Genomic DNA, 20,851 nt, shown 5'->3' on the forward strand with positions numbered 1-20,851 from the left:
AGGCCTTTGATAATGTCTCTTGGAATTTTATGAAAAAGAATTTAGAAAGTATTGAGGTTGGACAAGAATACTTAAATGGTATCAATGTGATCTATTTTGAACGAAAAGCAAAAATTATAGTTAATAATGTGGTTTCAGAATAAATTAGAATTGAAAAAGGAACCAGGCAAGGGTGCCCACTTTCCCCTCTACTTTTTATTTCAGTTCTGGAGGTTTTGCTAAATATGCTAAGGAAGGAAGAAGAGGTTAAAGGTATAACAGTAGGATCCAAGCAATATAAGTTAAAAGCCTTTGCTCATGCTTTGGTGTTAACTTTACAAGATCCAGACTCCAGTGCAGTGAAGGGACTGGAGTTGATTGAGGAGATTGGGCAGGTTGCAGGATTCAAGTTAAATAAAAGCAAAACCAAAGTGTTGGGGGGAAACTTAGATAATGAGGAGAGAAAAGTCCTTCAGGAGAAGACTGGCCTTGTCTTTGTGAAAAAAGTGAAATATTTGGGTGTGAATTTATTGGTGAAAAAATTGAATTTATATAAGGATAATTATGAAAAATTATGGAATGAAATTAAGAGAGATCTTGAGATATGGTCAAATTTAAAATTGTTGTTGATGGGCCGAATATCAGTGGTCAAGATGAATGTATTGCCAAAGATGTTGTTTTTATTTCAAGCTATCCCAATTATTGGCAATGTAAAATGTTTTAAAGAATGGCAGAAATGTCATTTAGACATTTAAAATGTCTAAATTTATCTGGCAAGGGAAAAAAACCCAGAATTAAATATAAAATATTAACAGATTCAAAAGAAAGAGGGGGATTTCCCTTGCCAGATCTGAAGATATACTTTGAAGCTGCAGCTTTCTGCTGGATTAAGGCATGGATTCAATTAGAAAATGTGGATGTGTTAGACTTGGAGGGATTTGACAATGTATTTGGTTGGCATGCATACTTATGTTATGATAAGATATCAGCCCACAAAAGTTTTAAAACTAATGTAATTAGAAAATCTTTATACAATGTTTGGATAAGATATAAAGATCTCTTAGAAAGGAAAACACCCAGGTGGCTCTCACCAATGGAAGCAAAGGCCCAGAAAAAGTTAAATATGGAGAGTAAATGGTTGAAATATGCTGATTTATTGTTGGAAGACAACGAAGGATTTAAAGATAAATTGGATTGGCTACAATATTATCAGATCAATGAACTGTATAAGCTTGATAAGAAAAATGGTTTTGCAATGGAAAAATCCAAAGTGGAAATGGAGTTGTTAGATACCAATGTTAAAATCTATCCAAAATGTACAACTTATTGTTGGAATGGCATACAAAGGACGAACAAGTTAAATCTGCGATGATAGATTGGGCAAGAGATGTTGGACACAATATAATGTTGGAAGATTGGGAAAGGTTGTGGAAGAAAGGGGTTAAGTTTACTGCATGTACTGTATTAAAAGAAAATATTATGAAAATGATGTATAGATGGTACTTAACCTCTGTAAAGTTAGCAAAGATTTATCATACAGACGATAATTTATGTTGGAAATGCAAAGAAAAAGAAGGTACCGTTTATCATATGTGGTGGACGTGTCCCAAGGTGAAAGACTTCTGGGAAAATATTTCAAATCAAATCAAATCAAAATCCATTTATTGTGAGGACCATGCCTGTGCACAAACATCAACACTACAATAGTTAAAAATATTAAAATTCATTACATACTATGCCAACAAAACCTTCTTCCCACAGAATAGAAAAGGAGGGAAAACGAGCAACGAGTTAAACAGACGATGAAGGGGTCTTTACATTGTTGTCCATAAATCTTTCCCTGGCTTTCATGGCCTTCATCACAAAAACCGCTACCACATGGGTAATGCGTGGGTTTGCATCAACTAACAAAAATTTTACTCTATCTTCAGGACTGGTTATAGAGTTGGGTATAATTTGCAGCAATGCGTCTCTAAAGCCCAAGTAAATGGGGCAATAGAGGAGGTAATGTGTAAGATCCTCTTTAATTTTCATAAGGCAAGGACATAAACGATGTTCTACTGGGGTTTTTGTGTATCTACCGGTCAAATAAGCAGTTGGCAATGTTTGAAACCGTGCCATAGTAAAAGCTCTCCGAAGTGTGGGATCAGTGATCTCCACCAAGTAGTTGGCACAGATTTTGACTGCTTTTACTCGAGGGAACCAGTAGGAAAACCCAGAGTTTTTTTATCTTAGTGGAGTTCAAAAAGGCGTCTTTTTCAAAGATCCATTCCCGAACTTTATCAGGGCTCCACAATTTGAGAGTATTAAACTCAGGTAGGTTGTATCTAGATAGAATGTCTAGTAGATTTTTATGCCAAGTGGTATTATTTTGTAATGATACAAAGGCTTGTTTAGCCAATAAGGTGTTCGGGGCATCTATGAGGTTGGTGAAAAAACGCAGGAATCTTAAGTGGGCCCTGGCAGACACAGAGGGTAATCCTACTTCCACTCTTAGGAAAGCTGCCGGAGTGCTCTGAGGGAGGCCTAGAATTCTTCTGAGATAAAAATTTTGGAAGATTTCAAGCCGTTCTAACAGCTTCTGATTCCATCCCCAGAGTTCTACTCCGTATAACATCTGGGGAATCACTTTTCCAACAAAAGTTTTTAGTGCCGGGGTCACCAGTTGCCCTCCCCTCGAATAAAAAAAGCTGAGCAGAGCACCAATTGTCCTACGTGCTAGAAGGGCTACAGTCTTGAAGTGGGCAAGCCAGCTAGATGTAGCTTGGAAAGTGATACCAAGATATTTAAAGAGAAGACATTGTTCAATTTTGTGTTCATCTAAAGACCATCTAAATGTGTGGCGAGCTCTAGTAAATACCACAATTTTTGTTTTATCATAATTTATCTTTAGAGAGGTTTGGGAACAATAAGCTGCGAGCCCCTCCAGCATGCTATGTAGGCCCCTTCGAGTGAGTGCCATGACCGCCATGTCATCAGCATATAGCAGTATATTCAGGTGTTTGCCTTCCAGGGCAGGAGCTGATGACTTATACTTTGCCATATGTTGAACAATGTCGTTTATATAGAAATTAAAGAGGAACGGCGCTAACAAACAGCCCTGTTTAACCCCTTTCCCCACTGGCAGTGGGTCAGTATAGTTGCCTGACATCCCAGTTCTAATTTTAACTGTAATGTCTGTATGTAACTCTCTAAGTATTTTGAAAAGTCGTCTATCTATATCTGTGTCATATAGTTTTTGCCATAATTTGTCCCTACAGATTGAGTCAAAAGCGGATGTGAGAGCTACAAAAGCCACAAAAAGTTTGCTCTTGTGTGTCTTTGTATACTTATCTATCATTGTCTGTAATACCAAACAATGGCCTATTGTACTATGGCCCTTTCTAAATCCTGCCTGTTCCGGATTAAGCAAGTTAGAGTGGTCAGCCCAGTCAACCAATTTATTTAGCAGGTGGCGAGTATAAAGTTTATACACAATGTCCAGGAGACTTATGGGGCGATAGTTTGAGGGGTCTTGGGGGTCGCCCTTCTTATAGATGGGGGCTACCAGGCTCAGTTTCCAGTTTTCTGGGATTTTGCATGTATCATTTATTACCGTAAAAAGTTGGGCCAAAAAAGCAGCCCACCACTGGGCATTTAGTTTATTTTTTTTTTATTAAATATTTATTAGCATTTTCAAATAACACAGAACAAACAAAAACAAAAAATAAACAAAACAAGAAACACAAAAATCCATAACATTCAAAACTAAACAAAAAAAAGAATAGAAAAAACACATAAAGTTTCTAATACTTATTATTCTTAACCTTATTTCTCAGACTTCCTCACACCTCCCCTTCTTGTATTCCAATTTAAATTGTCAGTTCAGCAAGTCCTTAACTTATTTCTTTACCTTAGCTTAAACATTTGTTCTAACATACTATTGCTTTACTTTACTTCTTTTTTCCATTTCTTCAATTTATTTTTAACAGCCTTATTTTCAATTAATTTAAAAAGAAAAGAAACCAATTTTACCTTATTAAAATTACACATCAACACTTATACCTCATTAATTATTCTTAAACCTTTTTCCTAAAGTCGACCAAAATTTCCCTTCCACGATTTACCCAATTCCTTACCACTAACAAAAAATATAAAAAGCAAATTATCCTTATGTACCCTTTGGATTCCCAACCTCCACCCACCCTTTTCCCGGTTCCAGTCCCCAACCAATATCCATCAGTCTTTATGTTATTTATTTAGCCTGGAGATCTCACATCCGAGGCCCTTATATCTCTCTCAGTTCCTTTCTGCCGGTCTCTTTGATAGTCCTTGATGTTAAACCCCAAGTCTCGGAGGGGCTCCGGCCCAACAGAATCCATGTTGCTTCCAGCCAGTCCTCCATACTTAAAGGCGAAGCCTATGGGGTGCTCCAACTCTTGTTTCAAATTTCTTTCAGATCCAGATGTCCCCAAAGCTCCAGCTTTCACCAACAAATTTGTAATCCTCAGGTCTTCAGATCTCCTCCAAAAGGGATCTCTCCATTTTCCAGACTCCCATTCAGACCAGGCTTTCCACATCCAGTTTTTATTGTCCTTTTTTATCATCATGTCAGGCCTCATATTGTAACTCTCCTTTGACTCCTGCAAATCTCCTGCTCCTCCTTCATTTTCTTCAAAAACAACATACACTGGGCATTTAGTTTAAGCACCTCAGGAGGAATCATATCTTCACCGGGAGCTTTGCCATTCTTGAGTGTTTTAATTAGCTGTAAACATTCTAATTCGGTAACAGGATCCCAGCCCATTAATAGATCGTTTTTAAGAGGAGGAAACTGGCTCGGTTTAGCAATGTTTGGAGCTGTATATAGCCGGGGAAAATGTTGGTACCATAAGTTAGATGAAATACTGTTGGTTACAGTTATCCCTTTGGGTGAAATTCCCTGAGCAATTATTTCCCAGAACTTTTTGTCGTCCCGCAATTTGATCGCCTTGTCGAGTGCCTCCCATTGTTCCTTTCTATAGAGGGATTTCTTAAGTTTTAGAGTATTTTTATAATGAGAGCGCCACCTGTGCAGGTTTTCCACTGAGGACAGGGTCCCTTCCTGTTTTACCTTATTTTGTAATTTCCTGAGCAAAGATCTTAGATTCCTACAGTCTTTATCGAACCAGGCCCTCGAATTATTTTGTTGTTTGGGAGGGTTGGGGTTCGTGAGTAGTGGGAAGAGCGACTCTGAGACCTGCTGAAATGTTAGAAAGGGGTCAGAATTAGATAAAATACACTGGTCTCTCAAGGCCAGTAAATCTGATGAATGCAGGTGTAGTTTGATTTTGAATTCCAGGTCGCTGTTCCATTTACGCCTGCAAAGGGCCAGAGTTGGAGGTGGGTCTGCACAGTGATTGCGATATTGTGGATCCTCCAAACCACGGGGAATTAGTGAAATTGATATAGGGAGGTGATCACTCTCAGTTCTGTTGAAAGTCCTAAAGCCCTATGACCTCTCCAAGAGTTTTGGGGAGACCAAGATATAATCAATAACGCTCGCACCTCTAGGCCCAAGGAAAGAAAAGAAACCCCCTGACCTGTCCATATGGGTACCATGCAAATTATACAGATTATGTTTGAAGGCAGTCTCCATTAATTTAATACCTGCCTTATTCAAGACCTTATCATCAGAGGACCAGGGAATAAACCAATCTGCCTCTGGCAGTAACTGAGATTTAGAGCAGTACGTATTAATGTCGTTTCCTATCCTGGCGTTGAAATCACCTGCCAGCAGGATATCCATGCCAGGGAATTCTAGTTCAGCCTTTTCCAAACATAGCTCTAAATCTTCCCAGGTTTGTGACGACTGGGAAGGGGTGCCTATAGGAGGGATATATATATTAAAGCAAAGGAAATCTCCTCCTTCACTGCTAGAAATAAGTAGGATTTGTAGATTGTTACTCTTCGCCCACTGCTGTTGCCGGACCTTGCACTTTAGCTTGGTGGAAACAAAAGTGACTAAGCCACCACTAGGTCGGCCTCAAAAATTTGTTTTTATCGCAGGGGTAGCAAAAGCTTCGTATCCCTGTAGAGAAGGGACATGGAGATCTAGACACCATGTCTCCTGTAGGCATATAATCTGAAATTTTGTGAGGAAATCCAGAAGGTTGACGTCACCCTGCTTAGATAGCCATCCTGCCACATTCCAAGATAGGATGTGGAAATAGGGTGATGGTGGAAATAGTGGCAGTCAATCTCTTTTCCGGTGGTTTGAGGCTCCTGAGTTAGGCTCCTCCTCCTTCTGCCCTGCTTGGTGGTTCCAGGTTTGAGGTCGCTGGTCCCAAGGTAGGTGTGATGGCTTTAACTGAGGGGCCAATAGGTTGATTTGGCCCAAAGGATCTTTGATGACACCATTACAAATATCATGATGATCAGCTGATGTATCATGATGTTCAGCTGGTTTATGCAGAGCGAGGGCTTTGCCGACCCATATAGGCTGTACAGGTAGCAGGTCAACAGCTGAGTCTTGTGTCGGTACTGCTAGCGGGTCAAAATTTGACAAATGCTGTGGATCTTGATTACGTATTGGACTTAAAATAATGGAAGCCTCCAATTCCGGCATCGAGGCATATGAGGACGAGAGCATTTCAAACTGGTCTGGCTTGGGTAGTCCAATACCAGGCTCGTTGCACGTAGAGACCAGAGTACCAAGCGGGGGGTGTAGAAAATCAATTAGGTCATTTGCGGGCAGGCTTGCCACTCCCTGAGGGGTAATGTGTCCCGGCTCCATTCCCCCGCCTATTTGTTCTTTATGGCGCACAGGCCCAGCATCAGCACAGACAGCACCTATCCTGGTGCATAGCGGTGTGCGGGTCAGGTTGGTGAATACCCTTGTGAAATAGATGTGCCATTTTCTTGTACGGTTTCTTAGTCCTAGAATCTTTGCCGCACAGTGGGCAGATCTAAAGTTAATAACCATACGTCTCATATAAGGTCCAGAAGGCAGCCATGAGATGTCCACTATATCTACGGGGCGTAGTGTCTGCCCCAGCAGTTGGGTCAGGGAATTTGCAACCGAATGTTTATCCGCCCATTTGTTGTGATTCAAGGGGTGGTTTCCCACCAGTACTGCAAGTTTGCTGTTCTGGAGTTGCAGACTTGAGTTTTGTACTTGGTTGGGCAGGCATCTCACTTGTTTTTGTGCAAGGTTAGCCTGCACAGTTGGGCAGAGGTGAGCGGGGTTTGCAATATTGTTAAGCTGAGGAAGTGAGGGGGGGGGGGGCAACTGAACAAGCCAAAGACTTTTTCAAGCTTCTTTTCAATCCCATCCAGCCTTTTATATAAGTTGGTGATGGTAGTGATGGTATGTGTTATCAACTCAGTCTGGCAGATTAGCAGTTCCAGTGCCTCTCGGTCCTTGTTTAACTGGACTGGTGGCTGGGATAATTCAGGTGAAGTTTTTTGCAGGGACTCAAGAGTCTGTTCCGTCTGTTCCTTCATACGCAGGTTCGAGGCTAGTTGTAGGCCGTCCACAATGCCGGCAGGCTCCTCATGAGTAGTACTGGGAGCTAGGGCCTCATAACTGTTTGCTGTAGGGAAGTTTCTACAGATCTCATTTAGGTCATTGTCAGGCAGGAAATCCCTGATATTTGTCTGTTTTTTGGCCGTGCTCGTAGCTTCATTGGAATGCTGCCTGCAGCGTTTCTTCCCTCTCATGTCGGCAAGAAAAATAGGGAGAGGATTTCTCAAAATTGCAGGGTCAGGGCAGGTTTTGCTGTTAATGAGCCCTACTCCCTTTAGCAGTCTTTATCTGCCGCGTTTATCTTTATCTGCCGCAATTTCTTGCAGATTTATGGGAGAAGTAGAAATAATCTGAACCATAAACCATAAAACTTCTAAAATAAACGCCTTAAGGCATCTTAGGGCCCTTAGAACCCGCCAAAGTAGATAGTAAAAACAAAGCTTTACCGAGCATAGAACAAGGCTGCCGTTCACGTCGCCATCTCGCTGGGGAGTCTGTCGAAAATATTTATAATGAGTTGAAAAAAATGTTGAAAAATACATTTATTAAGAAACCAGAAGCCTTTCTACTTTGAATAATAGGTCTGGAATTGCCCAAAAAGGATGTTAGATTGTTTTTGTATGCCACCACAGCAGCAAGACTGCTAATAGCGAAAAACTGGAAATACCAAGAAATACCAACAATAGAAGAATGGTAGATGAAGATGTTGGACTTTTTGGAGTTGGCCGACCTGACTGGAAGAATCCATGATCAGAAGGAGGAGAAGACTCAAGAAGATTGGAAGAAATTTAAAGAATATTTGGCAAAATATTGTAATATAAGATAATGGAAGTTACTTGGAAGTAACAAATAGGCGGAGGATTATAATAATAATGGGTTGTTAAACAATAGGGATTAGAATTAATAAAAGAGTAGAATATAATAATTAAATGAAGTACTGGAAGACACAAGATTTACCCACCCTGGAAGAATGGCAGATGAAGGTGATTGACTACATGGGCCTGGCAGAGATGACGAGCAGAATCCGAAATCAGGGAAGAGAAGCAGCGGAAGAAGAATGGAAAAAATTTAAGGACTATTTAAAGAAATATTACAAAATTAATGAAAGTTAAAATGATGTTGGATTAGAAAATAAATGGTTACTATTAGTAATGGATAAGATAAGGAGAATAAGTAAGATCAAACTAAATTAAAATAAGGGAAGATTTGCTGAATAAATGATTAGAAATTGGAATACAGAAAAGGGAGGCATGAGGAAGTCGGAGAAGTAAGGTATAAGAAAACAAGATCTGAAATTGTACTTGTTTTTTTGTTTGTTTGTTGTTTTTATTGTATTGTATTGTTATGTTTTTGTTGTTATAAAAAAATCCTTTAATAAAAAAAATAAAAAACATAATAATTAAATGGATTTTAATTTATTAGAATTAAGATTTAGGAGAACTGCTACAAGGAGATAAAATGAAATTCAGATAGGAGGGATTCGAGGAAGTCAGTTAACAATGAAGTTAAATTAGGTATTGAAAGCAATGTTTTTATGTTTCTTTTTTCATTATGTGTGTTACATGTTATGTATGTTTTATATTTGTATTGTGTTTGTTTTGTTACAAATTTGGAAAAACAATAAAAAAAATTGGAAAAAAACCCTAAAACACAGGCAGAGGCAGAGCCTGAAACAGAGCCAGAACTAGACCTTGAATCAGAGCCAGAGCCAGAGCCGAAAACAGTGCTCCAGACCATGTTGGAACCTGAAACAGACAAACAGCTGAAAACATAGCCAAAGCCAGATACACAGTCAGAGCCTGAAACAGAGACACAGCCAGAGGCAGAGCCAGAGACATAGCCAGAGACAGAAACAGAGCCAGCAACAGCACTTGATACAGGGCCAGAGCCCAAAACAGAGCCAGAACCACAGCCACAGCCACAACCTAGAACCACAGCCTGAGTCTGAAACAGTCCTTGATAGAGTGCAGGAGCCAGGAAACAAAGACACAGCCTGAAACAGAGTCTGAGCCTGAAACATAGCTAGAAGCAGAAGTAGAGGCAGAGGTAGAGCCTGAAACAGTGCTTGATACTGGGCAGGAGCCTGAAATAGAGCCAGAAACAGTGCTTGATACAGCGCCAGATCCTTAAACAGAGCCACAGCCACAGCCTGAGTCTAAAACAGAGGCTGAGGCTGATACTGGGCTTGATACAGCATCAGAGCCTGAAACAGAGACACAGCCAGAGCGAGACCATGAATCAGAGCCAGAGCCAGACCCTCATTCAGAATCAGAACCTGAAAGATAGCCAGAGCCAGAGTCACATCCACATCCACATCCACATCCACATCCACATCCACAGCCTAGAGCTCCGTCTCGCTGTTCTAGCTTGGGGATTTCTGCGCGCACAGCCTTCTGTCCTGTCCTTCTGTCCTGCAGAAGCTAGCAAGGCTGTTCCCAGGCCAGAACAGCGAGGCGCCTTCACCCCGCTGTCCTGCAGAAGCTAGCAAGGCTGTTCCCAAGCCAGAACAGCGAGATGGAGGGCTCCGTCTCGCTGTTCCAGCTTGGGGATTTCTGCGCGCACAGCCTCTCCAGGGCAGCGGGGTGCCTTCACCCCGCTGTCCTGCAGAAGCTAGCAAGGTTGTTCCCAAGCCAGAACAGCGAGGCGGAGGGCTCTGTCTCGCTGTCCCAGCTTGGGGATTTCTGCGCGCACAGCCTCTCCAGGGCAGCGGGGTGCCTTCACCCCGCTGTCCTGCAGAAGCTAGCAAGGTTGTTCCCAAGCCAGAACAGCGAGGCGGAGGGCTCTGTCTCGCTGTTCCAGCTTGGGGATGGCTGCGCACACAGCCTCTCCAGGGCAGCGGGTGCTGCGCTCCAAAGGCTTCAGGGATCTTTGAGGCTGGCGGTGGGGGAAAGCAGTGCTTCCCCCCACCACCAGCCCCACAAGCCTGGGTGAATGTACCTTGAACGCACCTTGTTCAATTCAATTCAAAATCCTTTATTAGGCATATCACACCTCACATTAACAAACAAACATCATATACAGACTGTATAAAATACGGGCTCAGCGAACACAATTTATCCCAGTCCTATTCTTAACTCCAAAAAATAAATCAATGTACATAAATAATATAATACAACACAACAACATCACCTACCATTAAAAACCACTAAGTCTCTTTATCATGGCCCATTCTTTCTTCATGGACAGCACTTAAAAATTCAGCCGCTATTAAAGTAATTTGATCATCGCTGTCCGCCAGCAGGTCCTGAACAGTTGGTTGTGTAAAAAACTGTCTATTAAATTTTAGGGCCTCAAATAATTGTCTTCTGGCATAGCTGCCAAAATCACAGGAAAAGAATATATGCTCTAGAGTATCGGGTTCCTGTTTTCTACATTTACAGAGACGCTCTGATTCTGGGATAGCTAAGTATCTTCCTCTCACTACCGCCGAGGGAAACATGTTAAATCTGGCCAACATAAACAGCCTACACGATTCATGTTTCTTCAGATTTGTCATGTATCCCTTTTGGAAATCTCTACACAAAGGGAGATTTAGGTGGATAGGAGAGCAGGTGCTGTGCTTTGCAACCTCAAGCATGGCGAGAACACTTTTTTCTGTGAGGGTCTTCCTGATAATTTCCCATATATCTTTGGGATCAGAGATTTCAAAATCAGTTAGAGTGAGCCCTATCGAATCCAGTTTTCTCCTACAAATCACTGATAGATTGTAGATTGCACTATCACTTAAAAGATCGTAAAGTATAGTATTAGGGGATAGGGCTCTATAATGGAGGAAGATCCAATATTTCAAGGTCCTCAGCCATGCTCTTACTGATAAAGGCAGTATTCCCAGCTCACAACATATTGTTTCATATTTTACAGAGTTTGCAAGTCCTAATAATGACCTCAAAAGGGATGAACGCACCTTGTTTTAGAGGGGGAGAACAAGAAAAAATTTCCCCCCCTGTTCTCCCCCTCCTATGGTCCGGTGCGTCCTATGGTCTGGTGTGTCCAATGGAGCGAAAAATACGGTAATTATCGGAATGCCTGCCAGAAGGAGAAAACAAGGTACAAAGAGCCAGAATAGTATAATTGGGACTCATAATTCCTCTAAAACAAAGAATTGGCAGAGAGCCAACGCCGTCTTCCTTGGCTCAGAAACAGAGCGGGTTGAGGAAGCTGAGGAAATGGAACAAACAGAACAAACAGTGAGTAACAATGCTAGGGTAACCTTCCCCCCCTTAAGGAGGATGGCACTGACCCAACCCCCCTCCTCCCAGAAAAAGCTAATCCGTCCAAGAGGGCAACAGCAGGAGCAGGAGGGGTTCCTCCCACTCCTAACGCTCCTAACGCTGACCCACCCATGTCTCTAGAACAAGATATTAGAGGAGCCTGCTTTCAACCGATTCCGGATACGCATCCCTACCAAGAGATTTGCATGTTGTCTGCAGAAACTATGGATCTGGTTCTCCAAAGACTGAATGAAATCCTCACCAAAATAGTTAACATTGAGAAACAACTGGATACCAGTTCATCCCCTTTAAATGCCCAAGGGCTTATAAGGATGATAAGAAATGACTTTGTTAACAACTCACCAACTCGAACTATGGATGAAGTGAGGTCCTGTCAAGTCTTGCAAACGAACCAGATAATGCTTGAGATTCACCGATACAATCATAGATGGATGAACCACAGACAAATTACTATGTCCTTGTCTCAGCTCCTGAATTACCATTACTGAAATGCAGATCTAGAAAATTTCCACTTCCTGCCTACCTTGGGAAACATCGCGCGCCTATTTATGACCTTTAGATCATCAGCCCTCCCATCTCGACTCATGGAGATAAAGGATACTCTATGGTGGTTCCACTCTCTCCGCCCAGTGAGGGTATTTAAGGATGAAACAAGGAGGCAATTGGTTCCTTGCATAGAGTCAAAGCTAATGCAGACAAGGGAATTCAAGCTTAACACTAGAAATACTAACTGCCCAAAGGAAGAAAATAATTCTGTAAGCCTAGAATTACAAGACCTGAAGAAGAGGCTAATGAGTATAAAGACTAAGATTTCTACCCAAAATATAAGGACAGTAGAGCCTAGAGCACAATATTTAAAGACGTCCAACAGCTTTTTACCCCATTGAAAGACATCAGTGCAACTCCCTGTTCCCTTTTCAAGCGACATCGAAGTAGATGAGGAATTTGGCACCTCTGACATTTCTATGGCAACAACACCTAAATAACTCTATCTTGCTGACAGTCTGGAGAAATCCAGCACCCAATCTATATCTGGACCTTTGCCTAATGTTCCAAAAATTTATGAGAATGATCGATCTTCTCTACTGTACTCCTGGTGAGACAGGATGGACAGATCTTCCGAATTCAAAGCTGGCTCTTTGTTGGCCAGAAATCCCCATTTTATAGCACATGCCTCATTAATACTCCCGCAGGGGGATTGACAGTTAACAAAACACCGTGGGACCGTCCTCCCCGCTTGGGGTGCGGTTGGTTGGGTTTTATCTTCTAGGGATACTTACCCTATCAAAGCTTCACCTCTTCCCCTTACCATTTTGACCCAGGAGTCCTGGCCCAGGGATGACTTGTTAATGAGGGGATGTTACCCGTCTATTGGGGAGGCTAGTATGGGGTCTAGGATTCCCACTATTGAAGGGCTAGGGAGGAATGGCGGTGGGGCTAGATATCACTATTGGTGAAGGGTTTTGAGATGCAGTGATGCTCGAACCCCTTCCAATCTACGCCCCATCCCAAGGAACGAGGGTAGGGCGAGCAGGGATTACCCACCTCTGTCATTGGTGTTGTGCATTCCAGGTCCATAGGCAACAAAACCGCCACCATGCATGACTTTTTTGTCTCGCAGGGGATTGACCTGGCTTGCGTGACAGAGACCTGGGTATGGGAAGGCGAAGTAGTCTCACTACATGGGATAACACCCCCAGGTTTCTCTGTCCTCCATCAATTGCGGACTGTGGGTCAGGGGGGAGGAGTAGCATTGTAAATCCGGGAGGATTGCTTTTTCAGAGCTCTGCCAGCACCGACGATCTCTGGCATTGAATGTGTTGGAATGTAATAGATTTACTAGAATACCTAGAGGAAAGATCAGACAAAAAGGCTGCTTTAATATCAATAGATGCAGTAAAGGCATTTGACCAGGTGTCATGGGACTTCATGAAAAGGGTCATAAAGGAAATGAAACTGGGGGAAGATTATATTAAAGCTATAGAGGCAATATATAGGAAACAAAAAGCCAAACTTATTCTTAATAATGAAATAACAGAAGAATTTTGTATAGAGAGGGGGACAAGACAAGGTTGCCCCTTGTCACTGGAATTATTTATGAATGACATAAGAAATGATAATAAAATAAAAGGTATCTCATTAGGGAAAAAGGAATATAAGATCAAAGCATCTGATTCTGACTGTTGAAACCCCCCCCAAAAGTATAATACAGTTAATTGAAAGAATATTAGAATTTGGGCACTTCCGGGTTAGTGCCATCGGCTAATGGCGGATTCCCTCCGAGCTCCGGAGGGAATCGGCTCCGCAGGATCTGGGTCTTGCCGCTGCGGCGACGCAGGGACCCTCAGAAATCACAGGCGCTGAAGCCTGTGAACTTGGTGACTCAGCAGGCACCATTTGCGCCCCCCCGACCCGCGAAGGAGCCTTTTTAAAGGCTTCGGAACGGGGGACGGGGTGAGTGGCGCGGTGCTGAGAGTCGACTGCTTCTCCTGCAGAGTGAAACCGCATGCCATGGTCGGAGAGCGCTGACTTCTTCTTGTGAACAATTGGACTCTAAAAGCAACAACCCGTGAGTAATACGGAAATTGGATTTGTAAAGAAAAAATTTTTTTTGAATCAGGCACGATCGGGGAAGGCGCAAACAGGAAGTCCGTCTCCCCGTCTTATAAATAATCTAAAGCAAGGACTAGCTAACTAAGGTCGAGAGAATTTCTTCTTCTTTATTGGGTAAAAGACATTAATTTCACGATTTGGCTGTATAAGTAATTTCACTGGAGGATAAGAGCTAATTTTGAGAGCTGTGAAGAACAACCGTTCCGTAGCCTTGACTGGAAATCGTGTGGTCACCTGCTTGTTGAATCGCACCTTCCTGTGGAGTAACAGACACGAACAGGTGTTTGTCCCGACAGACGTGCCTGGTAGCTCCCGAGTCGTCGATGAAGAAAGATCTAGACGTCTTCTGGACCTTTGGAGTGAGGCGTGAGACCATTGACTTGTGTTGCGTCGTCCTGGACTTCGGACCTTTGTCTTTGCCTTTCCACGCGTTGAGCTTTCGCTGCGCTGCTCTGTTACCTTGGCCTTGGGATGTTTACATTCCCTCTTCACGTGGCCTAGATGTCCACACGCGTAGCATTTCACTGCCTTCAAAGCTTTGGCGCCATCTAGTGGTTCCACTGCATTCTGGGATGATGTCTGTGAGGACTTGCCCTTGGTGATGCAGCTAGCACTATGACGATCCGCTTCATTCAACACCACAGCAATTACGTGCACTACCGTTAGCTGAGCAGTAGGCAAAACAGCAAGCTGGCTGGCAATCGCTTCCCAACTTGAACCCAAAGAATATAGAATCATGAAGGAATACACAGCCTCTGGAAAGGTGATTCCACACTTTTGCAACTCATGCCTGAGATTCTGCATTTCCATGAGGTGAGCACGTACGTCTGCTCCTTCAGCAAGTGCCATATCATGCAACTTGGCATAAAAGTACAAAGAAGCTACCACCTCCATTCTCAAATGTGACTGTTGCAGACTGTTCCACATCAATCTGGCTGAGGTCTTGTCACGCAAAAGACATAACTCTTTAGGGGACACAATAAGTGTCTGAGTTCCCCTTGCTTTGGAATCCTTAGCCTCCCATTCTTAGTTACTGGAGCTGGGGACGACGACGTCCGTTATCACATTAAACAGACCCTCTTTTCTTAGCAGAGCCTCTGCATACTACACCCAGTCCAAATAATTCCCTTTTGAGTGCTTAGGAATTGCCATGGCATTTCGAAGGGCCTCCATTATTCTGGCATTAGCCTTCTGTGTCTTTAAAGCAAGCTGCGTCTATTTACAAGCAGCTGCATTCCAAAAGCACCCTTCTTGAGGCCTTTGCATGCTCCTGAGCTTCTGCAGCAACCGGTCAGAGCTTTGGCTAGAAGTTCAAAGACCACCCTTAATTAGGGACTGGCAGGCTTCCTGGGGCTCGAGCACATACCTCTCATCAATCTCCTTGACACACAGAGAAGATAACTTACAGTCTGTTCTTCTGGGCCCAGACCCCAAAATGTCGGCATCTCCATTCGGCCAAACTGATAAAGCTCATCTTCCGGCCTAGTCGCCCCTGACGATAATTAACGACCTGAGCCTTTGATGAGGCCTCAGGCACATTCCCATTAAGCAGAGTTTCCAGCAGCATGCGGAAGTGATGAGATTTATGGCTACATTGTAAAGAGTTTATTTTCTAGGTACGCAGACAGCAAAGAAATATACATCCTCTCTCTATGAAAGCAGAGAGCAACTGAACAAAGGAACAAAGGAACAGGAAACCACTAACGTCACATCCGTCTCCCGTGAGACTTCCAACAGTATGGAATGTGTGGAATGTAAACAGAGTTTGTGACTCCAAAGCACTGCTCAGTGGCAAACAGAAACTAACATTGAGTTGCGTTGTCCTGGACTTCTGACCTTTGCCTTTACCTTTGCCTTTTCCACACGTTGAACTTTCGCTGTGCTGCTCTGTTGCCTTGGCATTGGGATAGTTACATTCCCTCTTCACGTGGCCTAGACATCCACACGAGTAGCATTTCACTGCCTTCAAAGCTTTGGCGCCATCTAGTGGTTCCACTGCATTCTGGGATGACATCTGTGAGGACTCCCCCTTAGTGATGCAGTTAGCACTACGCCGATCCGCTTCATTTAACACCACAGCAGTAACATGCGCTACCGTTAGCAGAGCAGTAGGCAAAATAGCAAGCTGGCTGGCAATCGCTTCCCAACTTGAACCCAAAGAATGTAGAATCATGAAGGAATACACAGCCTCTGGAAAGGTGATTCAACGCTGTTGCAACTCATGCCTGAGATTCTGCATTTCCATGAGGTGAGCACGTACGTCTGCTCCATCAGCAAGTGCCATATCATGCAACTTGGCCTAAAAGAGCAAAGAAGCACCAGCCTCTGTTCTTAAATGTGACTGTTGGAGACTGTCCCACATCTCTTTGGGCTGAGTCCTTGTCACACAAAAGACATAACTCTTCAGGGGACACAATAAGCGTCAGAGTCCCCCTTGCTTTGGAATCCTTAGCCTCCCATGCTTCGGTCACCGGAGCTGGGGGGGCATCTGTTATCACATTAAACAGACCCTCTTTTCTTAGCAGAGCCTCTGCATACTGCACCCAGTCCTGATAATTACCTTTTGAGAGCTTTGGAATTCCCATCACATTTTGAAGAGCCTCCTGTACTTTTGGATTAGCCATGTCTGAGTCTTTAAGGCAGACTCTGTCTGTTTACAAGCAGCTGCATTCCAAAAGCACCCTTCTGCCGCAGCCGGTTAGTGTTTTGGCTTGAAGTTCGAAGTCCACCCTTGACACACAGAGAAGATAACCTACATTCCATTCTTTCTGATGTTCTTCTGGGCCCGAAACAAAAAATGTTGAAATCTCCGTTCGACCGAGCTGATAAAGCTCATTTTCCTCCGGCTGAGTCCTTCGATGTGATTAACGATCTGAGCCTTTGATGAGACCTCCAGGCACATTCCCATTATGCAGAGAATCAAAGCAGCACACGGAAGTGATGAGATTTATGGCCACATCTCTATGAGTTTTATTACTAAGCTACGCAGACAGAAAACACATTCTCTCTCTGTGAGAGCAGAGAGCAACTGAAACAAACAAAGGAACAGGAAACCAGTACATCACATCCGTCTTCCGTGAGACTTCCAACAGCCTGGATTGTCTCTTGAATGTAAACAGAGTCTTGTGACTCTAAGCAGCTGCACAGTGGCACAAACAGAAACTAACACATAGAGCCTGTTGCAGTAGTCCAAGTGGGAGAAAACTAGAGCATGCAGCACTTTGGCAAGACAGTCTGCAGGCAGGTAGGGTCTCAGCCTGCGTACCAGATGGAGCTGGTAGACAGCTGCCCTGGACACAGAATTCACCTGCACCTCCATGGAGAGCTGTGAGTCCAAAGTGACTCCCAAGCTGCACACCTGGTCCTTCAGGGGCACAGTTGCTCCATTCAGGACCAGGGAGTCCCCCACACCTGCCCGCCCCCTGTTCCCCGAAAAGAGTACTTCTGTCTTGTCAGGATTCAACCGCAATCTGTTAGCCACCATCCATCCTCCAACCGCCTCCAGGCACTCGCACAGGACCTTCACCGCCTTCACTGGTTCCGATTTGAAAGAGAGGTAGAGCTTGGAATTGTTCAACAACCACACGCTCAATCACTTTGCCCAAGAATGGAAGATTGGAGACTGGGCGATAGTTGGCCATTGTAATGGCTTGGCTCTCCCACAGAAGCGAGACACCGGCAGTAATTATCTCAGGTTTATTGCTCAAACACATAAATCACTCTGGAGCTCCTTCACTCTGTGTCTGACTCCAAGTTAGCAGTTGCCGAGTCTAAACTCCGCCCCTTCCTCTTCTTCCAACAGTGGAAAAAAACCTTTCGCTTCCGCTCTTTTTCCCTCCTCTCACTGACCTTTTTGCGCCTTCAAGTTTTTGGGCTAGCTATTCCCGGCCTCTCCCCTTCTGTCTCTGAATTAAGATTGGTGTTTAGAGCTTTGCTATCTTCTGCTTGCTCTCTGTTCTCTGAAACTCTGCCACTCGGCTGCCCCTCCTCCCTCTCACATTCCAGTCCACATTCCAGTGTCCTTATCTCCCTTGGCTTGCTTAGATTCCCAGCCTCTGTCAGCTACAGAACGAAGCTGACAGCCATATTGGCTGGGTCTAAAGATGTTTTTTTAAGAAGCGGTTTAATGACCGCCTCTTTCAGTGGGTCTGAGATCAAGGAGACGGTTGGTTTCAGGGTTCCCATCAATGGTGGTGACTTGCAAGGGAAAGTCTAGTGGTAACAGGTGCAACTGGTGCTCCAAGGCAAAGTCTCTGCTGAAAAAATTCTCACTCGCCCCAGAATCGATTAACACCTGCACTTCCATTGGGTGGCCCTCTTTTGCAAGTCCAGGGCGTATTTAATCTCAGTCTTAAATGCCAGGTATTCTTGGGGTTTCCCTCCAAACTTGCTCAGCAGCAATGGTACTTTTCTCCCAACTGGAGTGGTTCTGACCTGCTGGTCCTGCACTCTGCGCTCCTCAAGCCTCACTACAAGCTCAATGACGTGTGGCTCCAACTCCACGTTCCTCTGTACCATGGCTGCTACGTTCCACGCCTCCTCTCCCTCAGTGCCTCCGCCTGCAGCTCCCTTTTTGAGGTGACTCATCGTGTGTGTCTCTGCTGTTACACTTGAGCAACCGCAATGACTCCCGGATTGCTGTCAGATGGCAATGGTGGTTGCTTGTGAGTAACCAGTCAGGACTCCAACCTGTCTTTTACAGGTTTTATTTTGGTGCAAAACTATTTACAGTGTAGAACCACAAGTTCATGTCTGCCTCAATCGCTAGCAGAATCCGGGAGTGGTCATTTCCGGGTCCTCCCCCAACATAATAGCTTAGTCACCCCCAGCCTTTTCCTTCCTTCTTTGCGTTTTACACCTCTGCGCAGGGTGGGTGACGGAAGAGGCGTGCTTCCCTCCTGGCTGGCTTGCCCAGGAGCGGTGCTGAGGCTCCCAGCAGCATCCTCTGGTCCCTTCCCCTCTTCCCCACTGGAGGTGTGGCTTTCCCCACCACAGGAAGGGGAACTGCTTCACAAGATTTTCGGAGGTTCCCTGTAACCTAACTGCCCCTCTCCTTCCCTTCCCTGTTCCGATGGCAGTCCCCTGACAGTAATGATTAGATTAGAATGATGATATGGTATTATTTGTAGATGTGTGGTGGTTTTTTTGTTTTTTTGTTTGTGTGTGTGTGTGTGTGTTTTCCCTCTCTTGTGTTTTGGGGTTTTTTTCCTTGTTTGTACTGTTTCATTTTGGATTCAATGTTTGTAATTTTTGTTGTAATTTTGCATTGAAAATAAAATAAAATAGATTGCCATTGGACTGTTCCAGCAGGCTGTTCTGATGTGGATGTTTATCTTCCCACCCTTGCCTTATCAATTGCTTTGCAAGAGAAGGGCTTACTTCCACTCTTAAACTTCATACTGCAAATTCCCTTGGGTGGAGGACCTCTCTCTTTGCATTTGCTGATGCTGTAAAAACCAGATGTTGGGAAACTTGTCTCCCACCCCCACCAATGTTGAAGAACTACAACTCCCATCAGCCTCAGTAAATACGGCCCTATGGCAAGCCAAACGTTCCCTCTCGTGGGCCAAAGGTTCCACTGCATTGATGCTGCTGTATGATTACTGTCATTGGGTTTCCACCTGCCCTTGTTTTTTAGTCTCCTAGGTAGCAAAGAAGGCTGTGCTGTTGACTGGGTTTCCCCATGGCTGAGAAGCAGGTCCAGGGGCTGGAGGCTGAATGCCCCATCTGCTGAAACCCTTACGACAACACTTTTTGCACCCCAAGGTCCTTTAGTGCCAATATTCCTTCTGCATCAAGTGCCTGGCTCTTCTCAGCTTGGTGTCCCCAGCCCAGAACCGCTTGCAGTGCTCACTCTGCCGCCACCCTACTGTCCTCCCCTCCGACCAGCCTGTCACTGAGCTGCCCACCAATGAAGCCCTCCTGCGCCTGCTGTGCCTGGAGCCCAACCACATCATCCTGTAGGGTTGGCAGCTGTGCTTGAAGGAGCAGCGCAAGAGCAGGTACTTCCTCTGCCAGCCCAGGGTTTACACCCTGGACCTGGGCCCAGTGAGAGATCCAAGCATTGAGAGCTACTGTGAGCCAAGCCGCCCGGCTAGTGCTACCACTGCCACCACAATCATGCCCAACCACCACCGCTCCCCAATGTGGGCGTGTGCCTGCAACCCCCAGCTCCAGATTTTCACCTACCTGATGGCTCTCATCTTAAGCATGACTTTACTACTCATCTTCTCCATCTTTTGGACGAGGCAGCTCTTTGGGGGCTGGGGGTGAGAGGGACCAGCAGCCTCCTCAGGCGGAAGATGCTGAGGGCAGGGTAGAGGTGGTTGGCGAGCAGCAGCAAAGTGTTGGGAGGACTAGCTTGTGTGTGTCACACAGCCTGCCTTGAGTTCTCCAAGTCAGCTCAAGTGTGCTGGAAGACATTGCCCAGTTATGATTTAAGATTCAAAGCCTGGTCAGATTCTGCCTATAGAACAAGAGAGAGACTGCCATCTTGTCTTTCGCCCCAGACAGCAAAACGGTTTGGACTGCCACTGGGTCC

At 44.4% G+C, this 20,851-nt stretch overlaps 1 pseudogene; it reads left to right on the forward strand.

Moving 5' to 3' along the window:
• The first annotated feature begins 19,993 nt into the window (after nucleotides 1-19,993).
• Nucleotides 19,994-20,583, forward strand: LOC128406036 (E3 ubiquitin-protein ligase RNF183-like; annotated as a pseudogene).
• Nucleotides 20,584-20,851: the final 268 nt, after the last annotated feature.

This window comes from Podarcis raffonei, chromosome W (genome assembly GCF_027172205.1).
Source record: "Podarcis raffonei isolate rPodRaf1 chromosome W, rPodRaf1.pri, whole genome shotgun sequence".
NCBI classification, from domain to species: Eukaryota; Metazoa; Chordata; class Lepidosauria; order Squamata; family Lacertidae; genus Podarcis; species Podarcis raffonei.